The 18594-nt window shown below is 34.3% G+C and overlaps 1 pseudogene; it reads right to left on the bottom strand.

Annotated features, from left to right (window-relative positions):
• Positions 1–17379: 17379 nt before the first annotated feature.
• On the bottom strand, positions 17380–18300 carry LOC106006155 (annotated as a pseudogene).
• Between the last annotated feature and the right edge of the window lie 294 nt (positions 18301–18594).

The following is an 18594-nucleotide window of genomic DNA, read 5'->3' as shown; positions in this document are numbered from 1 at the left end:
CAGGGTGGGGACAGTGACGAAGGGCAATAATATGCTTAAAATCATGGTTCCTCTGATATCTGGCTACATTCACGTAAGCCAATTATTTAACTTCTCTAAGCCACCATTTCCTCACTTGTAGAGTGGATATAATAGTTTTGCTTCACAAGGTTAATGGGAAAAATTTTTAATTAAATTAGTTAATGGATGCAACAGTATAAATGATAGACCATGTTACTGCTGTTGTTATGATAAATAAGGTGTTTTTTTTTTTTAAGATTTTACTTATTTGACAGACAGAGATCACAAGTAGGCAGAGAGGCAGGCAGAGATAGAGGAGGAAGCAGGCTCCCTGCTGAGCAGAGAGCCCGATGTGGGGCTTGATCCCACGACCCAGGGATCATGACCTGAGCAAAAGGCAGAGGCTTTAACCTACTGAGCCACCCAAGCACCCCTCATAAATAAAGTTTTGATCAGGAACATCTTCCAAAAAGTCCTTTTGAAGTTTTACTTGGTTGTGAAGGGGAAAGTGGAGACTGGGAGGACATTGGAGTCAAGATCTAACTGTTCCAGAGGCTATGTAAATACTGCACAAAGTAGTGAGGGACTAATGAGAGTGGGTGGCTCGAGAGAAGAAATATTATGAGAAACAGAAACAACTCTAAGTACTTTCCATATTATCCAGAATAAAATTGAAAACCTTTAAGAGTGCCTGCAAGGCTTGGAATGAGCTGCCTCTGCAACCATCTACTTCTTGGAGTTTACCATCCACCGCTCCATCCCTTCTACCAGTTCTGCTTTGGCCATTAAATCTAGGCACAGTCCCTCATTCATTTTCTTTCAAAAGGATTTTCATGTTTCTGCCTCAGGATATTTGTACTTGCTGTTTCTTCTGCCATAAACGTCATTGCCCCATGTGTCCATACAGCTGGCTCAATTGCCTTTTCCAGGACTCTGTGTAAATGTTACCATATGAAATAAATCTTCCCTGATTACAAAAGAGCACCTTCTTCTACTTCATTTTCCTACTTTCATTTACATGTCAATTATTGGCTCAGGGAAAAAATCAAAGTATGCCCTTTTTCCATGTATATACCCTAAAATTTAGAAGTAATATGTAAGAAATAAGTTTCCATACAACTGGTAATGTGAAATATCAAATATAAAAAATTATAAAACATATTTTCCTCATATCAAAAAAGTTTTCAACATATACCATTATTATTTTAATAAAAATTTTTTAGATCAAATGGAAAATGCAATTTTTAATAATTGCAGTTAAGTGAACTGGGATATACACAAAGTGATCTAAAAAATGAGTTCATAAGTTAAAAAAAAAAAACTTTTGAATTCTGTTTTGTCATAAATCCTATTTCCTTACCATATTGGGAATCTTCATTTCATTATTTTAAAAGTATGTGTTAATGTGTATTCTAAATAAAATCCTTATTAGTCATCATTTTTATATTTATATACAATGGTCCTCAATTTTTTTCCAAAATTATTTTTCATCATAGCAATTCTGATTTTTAACTTCATCATATTCATTAGAAGATAAAGATTCAGGCAAAATATGAAGAGTTGAAAATAATCAGATGTATTTAAGAGCCAAGTATTTCTATCTAAACTAGAGAGATGTGGGCACCTGGGTGGCTCAGTTGATTAGTGTCTGCCTTCGGCTCAGGTCATGATCTCAGGGTCCTGAGAAGGAGTCATGCATCAGGCTTCCCTACTCTGCGGGGAGTCTTTTTCTCCCTCTCCCTCTGCCCCTCCTCCTCTCGTTTTTTCACTCCCAAATAAATAAATAAAATATGGAGACAAACCATAAGTGACTCTTAATCTCACAAAACAAACTGAGGGTTGCCGGGGGGAGGGGGTTGGGGAGAAGGGGGTGGGATTATGGACATTGGGGAGGGTATGTGATTTGGTGAGTGCTGTGAAGTGTGTAAACCTGGTGATTCACAGACCTGTACCCCTGGGGATAAAAATATATGTTTATAAAAAATAAAAAATTAAAAAAATATATATAAATTAACCAGAAAGATGTGCTTCTGTGTATTATTTTCTTCTATTTTTTTTTTAAGATTTTATTTATTTGACAGAGATCACAAGTAGGCAGAGAGGGGGTCGGGGGCAGGGCAGGGAAGCAGGCTCCCTGCTGAGCAAAGAACCCAATGTGGGGCTCTATCCCAGGACCCTGAGATCATGACCTGAGCTGAAGGCAGAGGCTTAACCCACTGAGCCACCCAGGTGTCCCACTGACTGTCCTCTTTAAGCATAGTATGTTACTAAGAAGAAATATTTGACAACATAGGCAGCTTGCAAACATTGGGTAATAACTTCATTTCTGTTTATAAGGCAAAATTGCAGTTGTTTATAGGGCAAGAATACAAGTGGTGGAGATAAATGCCAGAAGCATACTCAATCTTTGGCTCCCACTTCTTCTATTTCCTTTTTCATAACAGACCCATATTTTTGTCATAGTATAAAAACAATAAAGTCTATCTCTTATAATTCTATTATCTTCATGCCACAAAAGAATGGTGACATATAGTACCTGAATTTCAAACATTTATTCATAGCATAAATCTGTAACGATTCTGGAACAAGTATTTTCCCCAACATTTAAGAGTCTTTTTTGAGGGGTGCCTGGGTGGCTCAGTGGGTTAAGCCGCTGCCTTTGGCTCAGGTCGTGATCTCGGGGTCCTGGGATCGAGTCCTGTGTCGGGCTCTCTGCTCAGCAGGGAGCCTGCTTCCTTCTCTCTCTCTCTCTCTGCCTGCCTCTCAGTGTACTTGTAATTTCTCTCTGTCAAATAAATAAATAAAATCTTTAAAAAAAAAAAAGAGTCTTTTTGGAGCTTGCCAAATCCTCCCTTTGTCCTCTACCAGAGCTCTATAATAATGTATTTGTGAAAATGATATTTAAGAAATGACAGCAAGGTTGATAAATAGTACTGGGTTATTGTCATTTCTTATTCATTTTATCCTGTCCCATACGAAAGAAATGTAAGGGAAATAGATTTTCATCCATGTATCAGGAAATGAACCTAAGTCTACATTGACTTTTAGCAAAAATATTAGATATAGGGATCTTGGATCATTTTGAGATGCTGAGCCTATGAGCGGAATTAAAAGTCAGAGGGTTGTAAGATTGATTTTGTACAATTATATCAGTAGGTCCTAAAATTATTGAAGAAGTCCAATTACATTCAAATGATAATGCTACTATTTTAATCCAAATAGCCAGGAGTAGGGGCACCTGGGTGGCTCTGTCAGTTAAGCATCTGCCTTCAGCTCAGGTCATGATTCCAGACTCCCAGAATAGAGCCTCGTGCTTCTCCCTCTCTCTCTGTCCCTCCCCCTGCTCATGCTCTCTCTTTCTCTCTCTCACTATCTCTCTTTTGGATAAATAAATAAAATCTTTAAAGAAAACAACAAATAGCCATAAGTATATATTTAGACTTGATTAAGTAAACCAGTGGTTCACAAAAGAGTTACCTAATCTTCTGTTAAAATATAAATAGCTGGACCCCACCTCCAGAATTTCTTCTGTTCTTCTAGGATGGGATCCAAATTTGCATTTCTAATAATTTTCTAGCAATCCTAATGCTTTTGTTTTGGGGACCACACATGGGAGATTCACTGAACTGAATCACTGACAGGTGAATCCATTGGAAGCTAAGAATTACTTGTTTTCAAATAAAAGACTCTATAAACATAAATTTTGTGTATTATAGGAAAATATTTAGTCAGATATTGTCTATAATTTTCAGCCAATGTTTACTTAAGACATAAAAATGTAAGGATAAGTATGAAATTTAAAATCTGTTATGTTGCTTTCATTCTTCAAATATTCCACAGAATTCAAGACTGATTCATTGACTCATTGATTTTGTTTAGGAAAGACATATTCACTGACCCAAGTATTGCCAGACATTTTTCTATGCAGCAGTGACTGAGGCTGTAAATGAGCAATGACTGAGGCTGTAAATGAGCAATGATTTTAGCAAAGTTAATCAAGGAAGTTCTTCAAGGGGTTAACCTGGAATATGCAAAGAATTAAGTTATGAAAAGATCTAAGAATAGAGTGAGCAGCAGTTCAAGTTCTAAAGTGGGAACAAGTTTGACTAAGCTGAATACAGTTTTTCAGTTTGTCAAGAAGTGGTATATAAAGTGCTATTTGACTAAAGATTAAAACTGGACTAGAGGTTTCAAAGAAAAATAAATTAAGAGTAGCTAGGAGAATTTCTGAATTTACTGGTGTAAACATTTTCACAGACTAGGAAGACTAAGACTGAACAGTAATCAAACATGTATGCTGAAGTTAAAATCATAAGCACTGTGGTGAAGGTTCCCAGGAGAGCAACTAAATTAGCTGCTTAGGCAGGACTGTTTGGAGCTCACATTATGATGCCAAACAATCCAGAAAGTCGAAGTCGGTCTATTCACTTATAACTGGGGACATTTTTCTTTTTCTGGAAATGGAACCTAGAATGAATTATATATATATATATATATATATATATATATATATGCTCTCCATGAAATTCTCATTGTTAAAGCATATGAGAAGCTGAATTTTGGAATAAATTACAGTTGACAAAAATGATATCTAAGTAAATGATATCTAAGTAAAATTTTAAAAATAACATTTCAATCTAACGACTTTAAAGAATCCTAACAAATCCAGGCAAAGCCACAAGAGAGAACTTATCTTTCTATTTCTAATAAGGAGAGAGTTTGAGGGTCTCTCCACTTTACTTCAAGACAAGACACTGCTGGATATGTTAATGTCGAGTTTTTATTCTTTTGGCTGGTTTTTCCTTGCTTCTGTAAAAATCATCTGCACACTCTGCCAGTATGTTCCTTTTTATCAAATGGGGTATCACCCAATTTACTATGCTGCAGATTTACATTTGCTAAGATAGTGACACTCCCCTTAGGACTCTACCTGTGTCTATCACGATATACTTTGAGGAATCCTCAAATTCTTTAGCTTCTCCTATATTTAGGTTTTGGAATGTGGTTGCTTACAGAAACAGCTAAACTTATACATTTTTGTTTTACCTTTAGAATGTCACTTACATTTCTTTGGGGAAATAGCTTACAATCTCTAGGTTATGGGCAGAATTATGTCCCTCAAATTTCATGTTGCATTTTAATTTGGTCACCTCTTAAAGGCCCTATCTCCAATACTGTCACATTTTGAGATTTGGGGGTGACTAAGTTAAAATGAAATTATTAGGGTGGACTCTAGTCAAATCTGGCTAGTGTCCTTATTAGAAGAGGAAATTTTAACACAAAAAATGATACCAGGGATATGTACACCAAAAAGAAAGTCCATGTGAGTACACAGAGAAAGGATGGCAATCTACAAGCCAGGTAGAGTGGCTTTGAAAGAAACTGAACTTGCTTAACCTTAATCTTGGATGTCTAACCTCCAGAACTGTAGGAAAACAAATTTTTATTGTAAGCCAACCATTCTGTGGCATTTTGTTATGGCAACCCTAGCAAACTAAAGTACCTCGTGATTTCTGATTATGAAAGCATTCAAATACTACATGTCACAAAGGTCGGTATTATAATAGGAACATTACATTAGATAAGGGAGTGGAGAAGAGATGCTTCAGTGGAGAAGAGGCAAGGAGGGGAGAGGAGGGAAAACCAACAAAATGATTTCCTTTTTATAGTAAAACAAATTAAATGAGATATGATGACAGTCTCTCTCTCTCTCTTTTTCTCTGTCACACACACACGCACATGCACACACACACCCTAAAAGTGTCACCTAACGCAAATGTACTCCCAGTAGAATAAATGATCTATGGATTGAGTGCCTGCTTCTTAGTTCAATGATTGAAAAGACACTTGTAACATATTGATACTTTCCTTGGAAGTAAGAAGTATCAGATTCTATAATTCAGTATTAGGAATGGAATTTTAAAACAGTGATAATCTAGAGTGCAGTTTCCAACATGTCAAAAACATCCCCTGAATTTATGTGATATTTAAAAAGATAAAGAAATATGACTGTATTCTGCCATTCATTAATCCCTTGGAATTAATGGCAGTGGTTTTGTGAGGTGCTCTAACATAAACATAAACATGAAACATTCTGCCACAGTACATAGAACAGAAAGAAAGACAAAAACAAAAAATGGTGTCAATCTCAATGACATTGAGGTTTGTTATAATGGAGAAAGTAGCATTAGAAATCACTCAATGAAATATTTTTATTTTGCTGATGTAACTATTAACATTTAACAATATATCCTTACATTGCAGAATTGTTTTCAATTTCTTTTAATTTTTGTGCATGATAATAATTTGTCCCTCTAATAACTCGTGAAACTTTCTACTTGTGATTGTGTTACTATATTAAAATTACCTGAATTTTCTTAATCATCAAAAAAGGAGTCACAAACATGTATTTCCAAAGTGTGTGTCAGCTAATACCAATAAAACAGAAAAAAAAATAGATTATGTATTTTATAAAGAATAAGTGAAAACCCCACAAAACTAAATATATAGGATTTAGTTACGTCTTTTCATATTTTTCCTAATTTATTACTTAAAAACAATTTCTAGAATTTGACTTAAAAAGATATCTTTTGGTATAGGGAAGTATAGAACTATAAGCATGTCATAAATATGGTGAAGTCAAACATATGTCTTCAAAAATTACCCAAAGGTTTATCATTTCAAACTTAGATTAAAACAACAGCAACAACAACAACTACTACAGCACCTATACTTTCTTGCATATATCATATCATATATATATCATATATCACATCACATACATAATTCATTGTTTCTGTTATCTGTTTTTTACATTATTATAATAGAGCTAGAATTTAAGACCTTTGCATATGAATCCAAAGAAGAATTTTTTTAGAGTTTCTTTCAACTCTTTTAGTGATTTACTGAGATTGTCCAAATTATTCAACTTTGTTCTTTTATAAAAGTAATTGTCTATTGCCAGCATTACCTTATACCAGACAAGATAAAGACATAAAAAAACAAACAAAGGACAGGCCAATATCTCTAATGAACACAGATGCAAAATGCTCAACAAAATACTAGCAGGCCAAGTTCAACAACACATTTAAAAAAATCATCCACAACAATCAAATGGAATTTATTCTTGTGTCGTAAAGATAGCTCAGTATTCAAAATTCAATTAATGTGATACATCACATCAATTAGAGAAAGGATATGAATCATATGATCATTTCAATAGACACAGGAAAAGCATTTGACAACATTCATTTATGATAAAAACCCTCTAATAAAGTAGACTTAGAAGGAACACAAAAGTCATCTATGAAAAATCCACAGCTAATATCATCCTTAATGACAGCTTCCCCTATGGTAAGGAAAAAGATAAGGATGTCCACTCTCCCCACTTTCATGCAACATAGCACTGGAAGTTCTAGCCACAGCAATCAGACATCCAAATCAGTAAGAAGATGTAGCTCACTATTTGCAGATGACATGGTACTATATATAGAAAACCAGAAAGATGCCACAAAAGAACTGCTAGAACTGATAAATGAACTCACTAAAGTCTCAGGATACAAAATCAACATACAGATATCAGTTGTGTTTCTATACACCAATAATAAAGCAGCAGAAAGAGAAACTAAGAAAATAATCCCATTTACAATTATGCCAAAAATAATAAAATACCTAGACATAAACCTAACCAAAGTGAGGGAACTATACTCTGAAAACTATAAAACACTGATGAACAAAACTGAAGATTACATAAGAAATGAAAAGATATTCCATGCTTATGGTTTGGAAGAACAAATATTGTTAATAGAATACTACCCAAAGCAATCTATACAATGAAAGCAATTCCTCACAAAATTCCAACAGCTTTTTTCATAGAACTAGAACAAATAATCCTAAAATTTGTAGGGAAACACGAAGACCCCCAAATAGTCAAAGCAACCTTGAAAAACAAAAATAAAGCTGGAGGCATCACAATTTTAGACTTCAAGTAATATTACAAAATTGTAGTATTCAAAACAGTATGGTAATTGCACAAAAGCAGACTCATAGAACAATGGAACAGAATAGAAAACCAAGAAATAAATCCACAATTATTCAGTTAATCTTCAACAAAGTAAGAAAGAATATCCAATAGAAAAATACAATTTCTTCAACAAATGGTATTGGGAAAACTAGACAGCTAGATGCAAAAGACTGAAACTGGGGGCGCCTGGGTGGCTCAGTGGATTAAAGCCTCTGCCTTCAGCTCAGGTCATGATCCCAGGGTCCTGGGATCAAGCCCCACATTGGGCTCTCTGCTAAGCGGGGAGCCTGCTTCCCCCCCTCTCTCTGCTTGCCTTTCTGCTTACTTGTGATCTCTGTCAAATAAATAAATAGAAATCTTAAAAAAAAAAGGCTGAAATTTTTCCACTTCCTTAAAACATACACAAAAATAAATTAAAAGTTGATAGAAGAGCTAAATGTGAAGCCTGGAACCATTAAAATCCTATAAGAGAGCACACATAGTAATTTCTCTGAAATCAGCCATAGAAACTTTTTTCTAGATAGGTCCCATGAGGTAAGGGAAACAAAAGTAAAAACAAAACTTTTGGGACATCATCAAATTAAAAAGCTTTGCGCAGTAAAGAAAAAAATAAAAATAAAAAGGCAACATATGGAATAGAAGACAGTATTTGTAAGTGATATATCTGATAAAGGGTTAGTATCCAAAATATATAAAGATCTTATAAAACTAAACACCCAAAAAACAAATCATCTGATCAAAAAAATGGGCAGAAGATATGAACAGGCATTTCTCTAAAGAAAACATCCAGGTAGCCAAAAAACACATGATAAGACACGCATCATCACTTAACATCAGGGAAAGGCAAATGAAAACTACAATGAGATATCATGTCACACCTGTCAGAATGGCTAAAATCAACATGAGTAACAGTAGGTGTTGGCAAGGATGTGGAGAAAAAGGAACTCTCATGCACCATTGGCGGTAATGAAAACTGTGCAAACTGGTGAAGCCACTGTGGGAAAACAGTACGGAGGTTCCTCTAAAAGTTAAAATGGCACTACCCTATGATGCAGCAACTCCATTATTGGGCATTTACCCAAGAAACAAAACACTAATTTAAAGGGATACATGCACTCCAATGTCTATAGCAGCATTATTGATAATAGCCAAATTATGGAAAGCACCCAAGTTTCCATCAACAGATGAATGGATAAAGAATATGTGTATATATACACACCCTACATCTTCTTTATATGTGTATTTATACTATGGAATATTATGTAGCCTTAAACAATGAAATCTTGTCATTTGTAATGATATGGATGCAGCTACACAGCATAATGCTATGCAAGATTTAAGTCAGTGAGAGAAAGACAAATCCCATATGATTTGACTCATATATGGAATTTAAGAAACAAAACAAATGAGCAAAGGGGAGGAAAAAAGAGAGAGGCAAACCAAGAAGCAAATTCTTAATTAAAAAACAAGCTGATGGTGACCAGAGGAGAGGTGGGTGGGAGGATGAGTGAAATGGGATGAGAATAGATGATGAGGATAAAGGAGTACACTTCTTATCTCATGATGAGCACCAGGTGATTTATGGAATTATTGGATCACTATATCCTATACCTGAAACTAATATAATATGAAACAGATAGGGAGGCAAACTATAAGAGACTTTTAACTATAGGAAACAAATTGAGGTTTGCTGGGCAGGAGGTCAGAGGTAGGATGGAGTAATGGGGTGATGGGCATTAAGGGGGACATGTGACATAATGAGCACTGGGCATTAAACACAACGGATGAATCACTAAATTCTACCCCTGAAGTTAATAATACAGTATATGTTAATTGAATTGAATTTAAATAAAACACTTAAAAAATAATATACAGAGTGTCTGGGCTGCTCAGTCAGTTAAGTGTCTGCCTTCAGCTCAGGTTCTGATGCCAGGGTCCTGGGATGGAGACCCACATCGGGCTCCCTGCTCAATGGATAGCCTGCTTCTCCCTCTTCCTCTGCTGCTCCTGCTTGTACTTGCTTTCTCTCCATTAACTGAGTAAATAAAATCTTAAAAAAAAAACCTAATATAATACTGTATGTTAACTGGAATTAAAATAAAAATTTAAATTTAAAAAAATGGTCTATTTATACTTTGAAAATAATTTAATATAATGTTTAATTAAGTGGCATTAATTAAATTAATTAATTTTTCTTTATCAAATACAATTGGATTACTTATATATTTAGGATTAATAAAAACTAACTTCTTTCCCTAATCTTGAGATAATCGACATATAATATATAAATTTGAGTGCACTTGTTGATTTGATACATTTATATATTGCAAAATGATTACCACCACAGCATTAGCTAACATCTCCATTATGGCACATAATTATCATTGCTTTTTTGTAGCATTTAAGATTTAAGATCATTTAAGATCTACTACCTAACAGCTTTCAAGTGTATAATATAGTATCATTAACCGTAATCATTAACTGTAATGTAATTAAAATTAGATCCTCATAATTTATTCATCTTACAACTGAAAATCTGTACTCTTTGACTAACAACTTCCCATTTCTTTCACACCCTGTGCCTTGGTAACCACTATCCTAGTGTTTGGTTTTGAGTTTGGCAGTTGTTGTTTTTTTTTTAAGCTTTATTTATTTATTTATTTGAGAGAGTGGGCAGAGGAAGTAGGAGAGAATTTCAATCAGACTCCCTGCCAAGAGCAGAGTCTGACACAGGGCTCAATCTCACAATCCATGAGATCATGATCTGAGCCAAAACCAAGAGCCAGTCAGTCCCTCAACTGATTGAACCACCTAGGCACCCTTGAATTTGGCTTTTTTAGATTCCACATATAGATAATATTATCCAGTATTTGTCTACTCTCTGAGTTATTTCACTTAGCATAATGCCTTTAAGGTCCATCCATGCTGTCACACGGCTGGATCTCCTTCCTTCTTATATTTGATTGATATTCCACTTTCCATATATGCCACATCTTCCTTATCCATTCATCTGTTGACAGACATGCAGATTGTTTCCATATTTTGGCTATTGTGAATTATGCTCCAAAGAATATAAGAGTACAGACATCTCTTTAAGATTCTGATTTCTTTCTTTGCATATATACCCAAAAGGAAATTGCTGGATTATATGGTGGCTCTATCTTTTAATTTTTAAAGAAATTCCATACTTTTTTCTATAGTTGCTCCATCAATTTATATTTCTACAACAGTACACAAGAGTTTCCTTTTCTGCACATACTTGTCAACACTTATTATCTCTTGTCTTTATTACGATAACCATTCTAACAGGAGTGAGGTGATAGCTATGGTTTTAGCATTTTCTTAATGATTAGTGATGTTGAGCACTTTTTTTGGGCCATTTGTATGTCTTCTTTGGAAAAATATCTATTCAGTTCCTCTGCCAATTTTTTAACTGGGTTATTTGGGGATTTTTTGCAACTGATTTGTGTGAATTCTTTATATATTTTGGATATCAACCCCTTATCAGATATATGACTTGCAAATATTTTCTCCCACTCTGTAATTTGCCTTTTCATTTTGTTGATGATTCCCTTTGCAGTGCTCCCTTTGCTGTGTAGAAGCTGTTTAGTTCAATGTAATCCCACTGTTTATTTTTGCTTTAAGTGTCAAATAAAAAGAATTGCAAAGACTGATGTCAAGGAGCAAAACTGATTTTTGACATACAAATGATTTCACTGGCAGAAACAGTGGAATTACCCAACAGCTAAATAGAGTTGAATAGCTCTGCGTTTACAATCTGCAAGGATAATCTGTCAGTATATTTTACTTTATATAAGAAATTAGAATTGGTTATTTGAACAAGTTGGTTAAATGGAAACTGAATAAAGTATTAGTTCTAGAAGAAACTTGAGTTATGTCAAGTTTTGTGAAACAGTTTTTGGAAAGCATTTCTAGATTCCTTTTCATGATCATATTTACAAACCATTAAATATTATCTGGGTGTTTCCCACCTAATTAATTAAAAATTATTTTCTAATGATCAAAAAACTGGAATGTCATTATAATTTTTCACCCATCTGAACTATTTTTTTCAATTTGTAATAAGGATATGAACACATTAATCTTCTAGCATAATAATATCTATATATATATTATCAACCTGAAAAATGGACACATAAATACTATCTAAGTCACTATTGACTTGGGGTAAGTGCTTTTATTAATGACTATAATTAAGGATTGATAACATGATAACATGAAAATTTTATGATTCTGTCTTTGTATATAATCAGCTATCTCAGGATGAAGATATGGAATAAAACTAGGTAAACTAGATAATAGATCCTTACTATTCATAGACCTTATTTATTTATTTTTTCTATTCATAGACTTTATACTGAGTCTCATGCTAATACCAAAAATAATAGCCATGATTTTCTGAGTTCTGGCTATGTGCCAAGCATTGGGCTAGGCTCTTCAAATACTTTTATTTTAACTTTACAATGACCTTAAGAGGTATGTATCATGATCTTTATTTTATAAATATGGAAACCTAAAATTAAAAGTTCAAATGAACTGTCCAAGATCAAAGAGCTACTAATTTGTAGGATGGGGATTTTAATCTAGCTCAGTTTGACTCCCCAAAACTCTGTTGTTTTCATTTTAACCTGTTCCTTCTAAAACAACAGCATGACTAAAACATCCTAGCGCAACTAAGAGCAACTTAAAATTTCCAGCTAATGAGACCAGCACTTGGTTTCTGCTCTTCTGTGATTTCTACTGAAGAGGACTTAAAGAAGAATACTGTATGAGAATATAGTGTTGACTGTGCAAGGTGCTAAGCTTTATAAGAAGTTTAAAACACCAGATTTTTTTTTCTCTTTGTATGCCCTACTCAGAAGCTTCCATAATAAAATTACTTTCCTAAAGCATATGGCCTTTTTATCTTTTACACTAGTTAAAAATGTTTATGATGAAGTCTAACTTTACTCACATTCCATATGTGCTCATCTCAAGGAGAAGCTCTACAGATTTTGTCTGGAGCTGGCTGAAGCAAAGAATTATGTTTCCCCTAATACCATATAATATAGGCATTGGCAGAATATGGGATTATAAAATATGAAACAGAGGAATTTGGAGTTGATAGTAAGCATAACTTAACTGGGGATAGCAAAGATCACTGAAGGAAAAGATCATTGAAGGAAATAAAATTTCAGAAAAGACATTCATCAGTCATTTACCCATTACCTATTTTATCTATAGCTCTATTTAACTATTAGTTGGTATAGATTGTTTTGATTATGGATAAAGAGGACAGAATAGTTTCCGAGGAAAATAACGTACAGGTAAAGACCCATCAGATTTTTTTCAGTTTCCTCCTCTAGTTAAGGTACATGATGTGGGTATGACCTGCCTCTATGATACTGCTAAGGAAACAAGTGTTCAATAAAATCTCTTAATTTTATCAGCTAGACCCATCTCTAGGTTATGCAAGTGACTTGAAAAAGCTACAGCAGGGACAGTCAGATAGATTGTGCCCATGAGAGTGTCTTGGTACTGGTAACAAACATAATGATACCAAGATGTCAGTAGTCATGATAACAAAGATCTTCATTCAAACACAAAATATGTCATTTTTTTAATTATGAAAAACCATTTTTAATTAAAATACTATAGATTGGATTATATTATTGGAAGTTTCACTTGCCAAAAAAGGCTTGTATCCTTCTATTCAGCCCAAAAAAACACAAAAATCAGGGGGTTACTACTGATGGATCTGGGTAGAAAAATCTTTACACAAAGAGCACCACAGGCTCAAGTGAGAACATTTAGATTCTTGAGTTCCCTTTGTTCATGTTATATCAATCCCAGCCAAGACTTTTTAGTGACAGTTATAATTATTTTACAATTGCCTTGGAAGCTTGTCATATTGCAGCACTTACAGAGATGTTATCATAATAGCCTGTCTCAAGAAAGCTTCAGCGAAGCTTTAAAATTAAAGCTCACCAGTTGGCAAAGTCACAAATTGATAAAGTACAAGTGAATTGGAAATTCACCAGGTAAACAAAAGCTCCAATTCATTTAAAAAACAATGAAAATAGGTCACTGATTTCATATGTGCCAATCACAACAGAATTCTAAAATAAATCCAAGTAACTTCTTACTAAGGACTTAAATAAAATCTTTAAATAATTTTGAGGCAACATGACAAAAATACATAGTTGTGCCAGACACACACAAACAAATGATAATATGAATATGCACACAGTCTTCTTAATGCCTTCAAAAGCCTCCCAAATCAGCTGAAAGGGAAAAGAATCTCACCATCAAGTACTGCCAGATCTAGTGAGAGAATTGTTTACTGTATGCTGCAAAACAAGCAGACCGTGGCCCAGGGGAGCGAGTCATCATAGCTCTTTTAACAGCCTATCTATATTACTTCATGACAACTATGAGCCCAGCACCTCCAGATCTGTGTGATGTGGCTGGGTCACCGTGAATCTGCATGATCTCATCTCCTAGGTTTAGGTCTGACTGTTTCTGCTGGCCAGGCACAGAGTTTTGCAACTTATTTGGGTACATGATACTGGTGGTAATGATGTCAGGTAAGTTTTTCCACAATGTAGGCATTTCTCCTAATGGCGTTATGATCTTCCAAATTCAGTGATGAGGCTACAGAGTTTCCTTGTGATGCTTTGCATCTTACATTTATCGCTAATATCTTATCAACTCATCACGTTGCCGTGTGATTTTAGGATGGTGTACTGAGCAGTGTTTCCAATTTATGGTAGGAGAATAAGAGTTTTGCCTTTCTTCATTTGAAAAATTTTGGCCCAATTAGCAGCATGATTTGGATCTTAAGCAAATAATGTTGAACTGAACAAACTAGCAAAATAGTATTTTTACCCATGGCACTGGAGAAGTCATTTAAGCAATATTTATAAAAGTAGATTATTTGTATCCACAGATTGAACAGTTGCACTTTCAGCCTGAAAGTCTATGAGTTAATTTATAATTTTTCTGAAACTCAAATTTGAATCATATACATTAAAATGTGCAAGAGTGAGTTTCTTAGCTCATGAATAAGCAAAACAAATATTCATCTCTCAGTATTACTTATTCTTCATCTATGTATACATATTTTTATAGGGGTAGGGAAAATCACATGTTCCAATTTGAAAATGGAAATTCATAGAGGTCCTATGAACATCTCTTGCAAGAATCAAAGATCTACTGACAGATGGCAAATATCAAGAACCCACAGCAAATATATTTTAATAATCATTCTCTCTTCTGGGATTATATTCAACCTCAGCTTCTTTCTTACACAGCCCTTCTGGTAACCATTACCAATCTGTCAGAACAGGCATGAGAAATAAGAATCTATTTGCTATCCCTTGTATACTATATATAAAGAGGCACTGGCAAGGTCTCCTTTATTTTGATATTTCTCTTTCCATTTTAGTCCTTTGCAATCTAATGTTATTAATAAAATGAAAAACGTTAATTGCATTAGAAGAGAGATGGAATATTTAGAAAAAGGAGCAACAGAATTATTCCCAACTGTAAATGATTTAATACCTTCAATATTTACAACTGCCTTGGAAGCTTATCAGCCTTTAAAGCCATCTTAAAAACCTTTAATGTGAAAAAAGGTGCTGAATGGCTATAATCTACACAATACCTTATGGACATAAGTATCCATTATTTCACTTCAAATTTAACATTCAATTTAACACATTCTTATTTCCTAAACTTCTTCCAGAATTGCACACTCACAAAAGGACCTGGCAGTCACTATTGACTCTCTTCCAAAGCATACAAAATTAACTGTATTACCCTTTTTAATGTGATTTGTGGAGTTTTATATTTGATATCATAGATTTAATGTAGGTTGGTTATGGTTAAATTTAATCTATTTAAGTGAAATCATAGTGATTTAAGTATTTATACACAGAGTGTGTTGGGTATTTGATTTAGGTCAACTTAGGGAAGTTCCCTTGGCCTTTACCTACAGTGCCATGGGTCTTCTTGACTTTAACTTTTAAGCTTCAACTTTTGAGTTGATGTAAAAAACAAGAAAAAAAAAACCCTGCCAATTTCAAGAAAAGAAATAGAATGCACACATACCCATTTACAATTAAGTCTCTAAAAGATGACTTAAGCTAAACCAGAAGTCTTTCTTAGAGAAAAATACTATGTGTAGTCTATTTTTCTGAGTCATAACATTTTTTAAAGGATTTTATTTATTTGACAGGCAGAGATCACAAATAGGCAGAGAGGCAGGCAGAAAGAGAGAAGGAGAAGCAGACTCCCTGCTGAGCAGAGAGCCCAATATGGGGCTCGATCACCAGGACCCTGAGATCATGACCTGAGCTGAAGGCAAAGGCTTTAAACCACTGAGCCACCCAGGCACCCCCTGAGTCATAACATTTTCAAGGCCATTCTCTATTGAAGAGATTTTTTAAAGTACTTCTTAACTTGTCATTATTTTATTTTATAGAGAGCCAGTTGGATTTCTCAGTTGAAATGTCAAATTTATAATTAGGATTCTTATGATACAAAGTTTATCTTGCCTAAAGACATAAGTACCTTTTCAAAGATTTGAAATCTGTAATACACCAATTAGATAGACCTCCACTGAATGTTCCATGTATAAATTAATTTTATACAAATTTTTCCTTTTGATGTTCTAATAAAATAATAAAGTATTTTGAACAGTGAACTTTCAGATTTGTAAGGCAAAATTTATGAGATTGTATAATTTATTTAGATAAAAGATTGAATTTTGCCTGATTCCCTTTAATATAAAGGGAAATATTTATTATAGTATTATAATCATCATCACTAAAACAAGAATCACTTATTTACATTTTAAGATATGATCCTTCAATACAACTTTTTTATGCATTGTTTCTAAAACTTTTTTGGATCTCTGAAGTAAAATGATTTTTCCCTTTTGAGTTATAGAATTAAGTCCATCATTTAAAATAATGAGTTTTAGTAATTTTTAAAGTTAGCTCTAGTGATTAACATTAACTCTAAGCAGAAATTTTAAATGTCATGAGACTATATCTATACAACAAAAATTAAAAAGAAATCATCCTTATTTCTTCAATTAGTAATAAAATTTACTAATGTGATTGTTTCCTTTTCATCAAATAAGCTACTCCTATGGTCATAACCATTGTTTTACTATCTTCATATTTTCCTTTGTTTTATAAATATGTTTGGCAAAAATAAAAATGTAAAGTTTCAGAAAATGATTTCAATATTTCATATACACAGAATATAATGACTTGTGTTTCAATAAAATGCTATGAATAAAAAAGGATTTAAATTAATAAAGAAGAAACTGGGTCAGTTAAAATAATTCTCTTTCAATTACAGGGTTAAGAAATCTCATTTATTCAGGATTTTTATTACTTTAGAATTCATGACAATTAGGGCAATGACTAGATTGAAGTTGAAGTTATATTATCTTTGAAGGAAAATTTCACTCTTTAACACAGTCAACTTTCCCCTATATCTTTTTTTTTTTTTTTTTAACTTCTAACTTTCTACTGGCCTCCTACTCCCCAAAGAGTACCCGGCTTCTGCTCCCTCAAAGCCTCAAAACTTGTATTATTGGTCTTAGACATTTTATCTTCCACAGTTCTGCAGATGGTGGTCTTTTGGATGGTTTGAGTGCAGTTTCATTTGTCCAGCATGTTACCCAGATTGAAGTCCTCTCTGTTTACCAGCAGGCAGTGGTAGGTGGTGATCTCAGCCTCCAGCTTGACCCTAATATTCATCAGGGCCTCCTATCCCTGGGATTAGTACTGCCCTTCTGTGCAAATCTGGGACAGCTCCAACTCCAGGTGCATCAGGATCTCCTTGAGCTACTCCATTTGCAAAGCATAGCAGGACTCCACCTCCCTCAGGTTGTTCTCCAAGCTAGCATTTAGATTTCTCATCAAGTCCTGGTGGGTCTCCAAGGACTGGGACATACATTTCCACTCCCTGAGCATCATTTCAGCTGCTCCTATTTCAGTGTCCTACATAGCGACCACTGTGGTATTCTCCTCATTCTTTTGAGATCAGTACTTGTCCAGCTCTCTGGATTCTCCCAAGCCAGGTCTGCCTGTCTGCCATGTTCTTTCTGAGATACTAAGATTTGGGGCATCCAACTCCATAGTCAACCAGAGCTGACCATCTGTTTTTAAAGACCTTTAATTTCTCCTTATGGTTCTTTATGAAAAACAGCTCTTCCTTGGTGTTAGTTGTGATCTCTCCTCTTTCATTCATGATTTTATTTATTTGGGTCCTTTCTCTTTTCTTTTTGATAAGTCGGGCCAGGGGTTTATCAATTTTATTAATTCTTTCAAAGAACCAGCTCCTAGTTTCGTTGATTTGTTCTATTGTTTTTTTGGTTTCTATTTCATTGATTTCTGCTCTGATCTTTATGATTTCTCTTCTCCTGCTGGGCTTAGGGTTTCTTTCTTGTTCTTTCTCCAGCTCCTTTAGGTGTAGGGTTAGGTTGTGTATCTAAGACCTTTCTTGTTTCTTGAGAAAGGCTTGTACCGCTATATATTTTCCTCTCAGGACTG

The sequence above is a fragment of the Mustela putorius genome, unplaced genomic scaffold (assembly GCF_011764305.1).
Source record: "Mustela putorius furo isolate JIRA1106 unplaced genomic scaffold, ASM1176430v1.1 tig00003871_pilon_pilon_pilon, whole genome shotgun sequence".
Taxonomy (NCBI): Eukaryota; Metazoa; Chordata; class Mammalia; order Carnivora; family Mustelidae; genus Mustela; species Mustela putorius.
The sequence above is the reverse complement of the archived record's forward strand: the minus strand, read 5'-3'. Positions and strand labels throughout refer to the sequence as shown.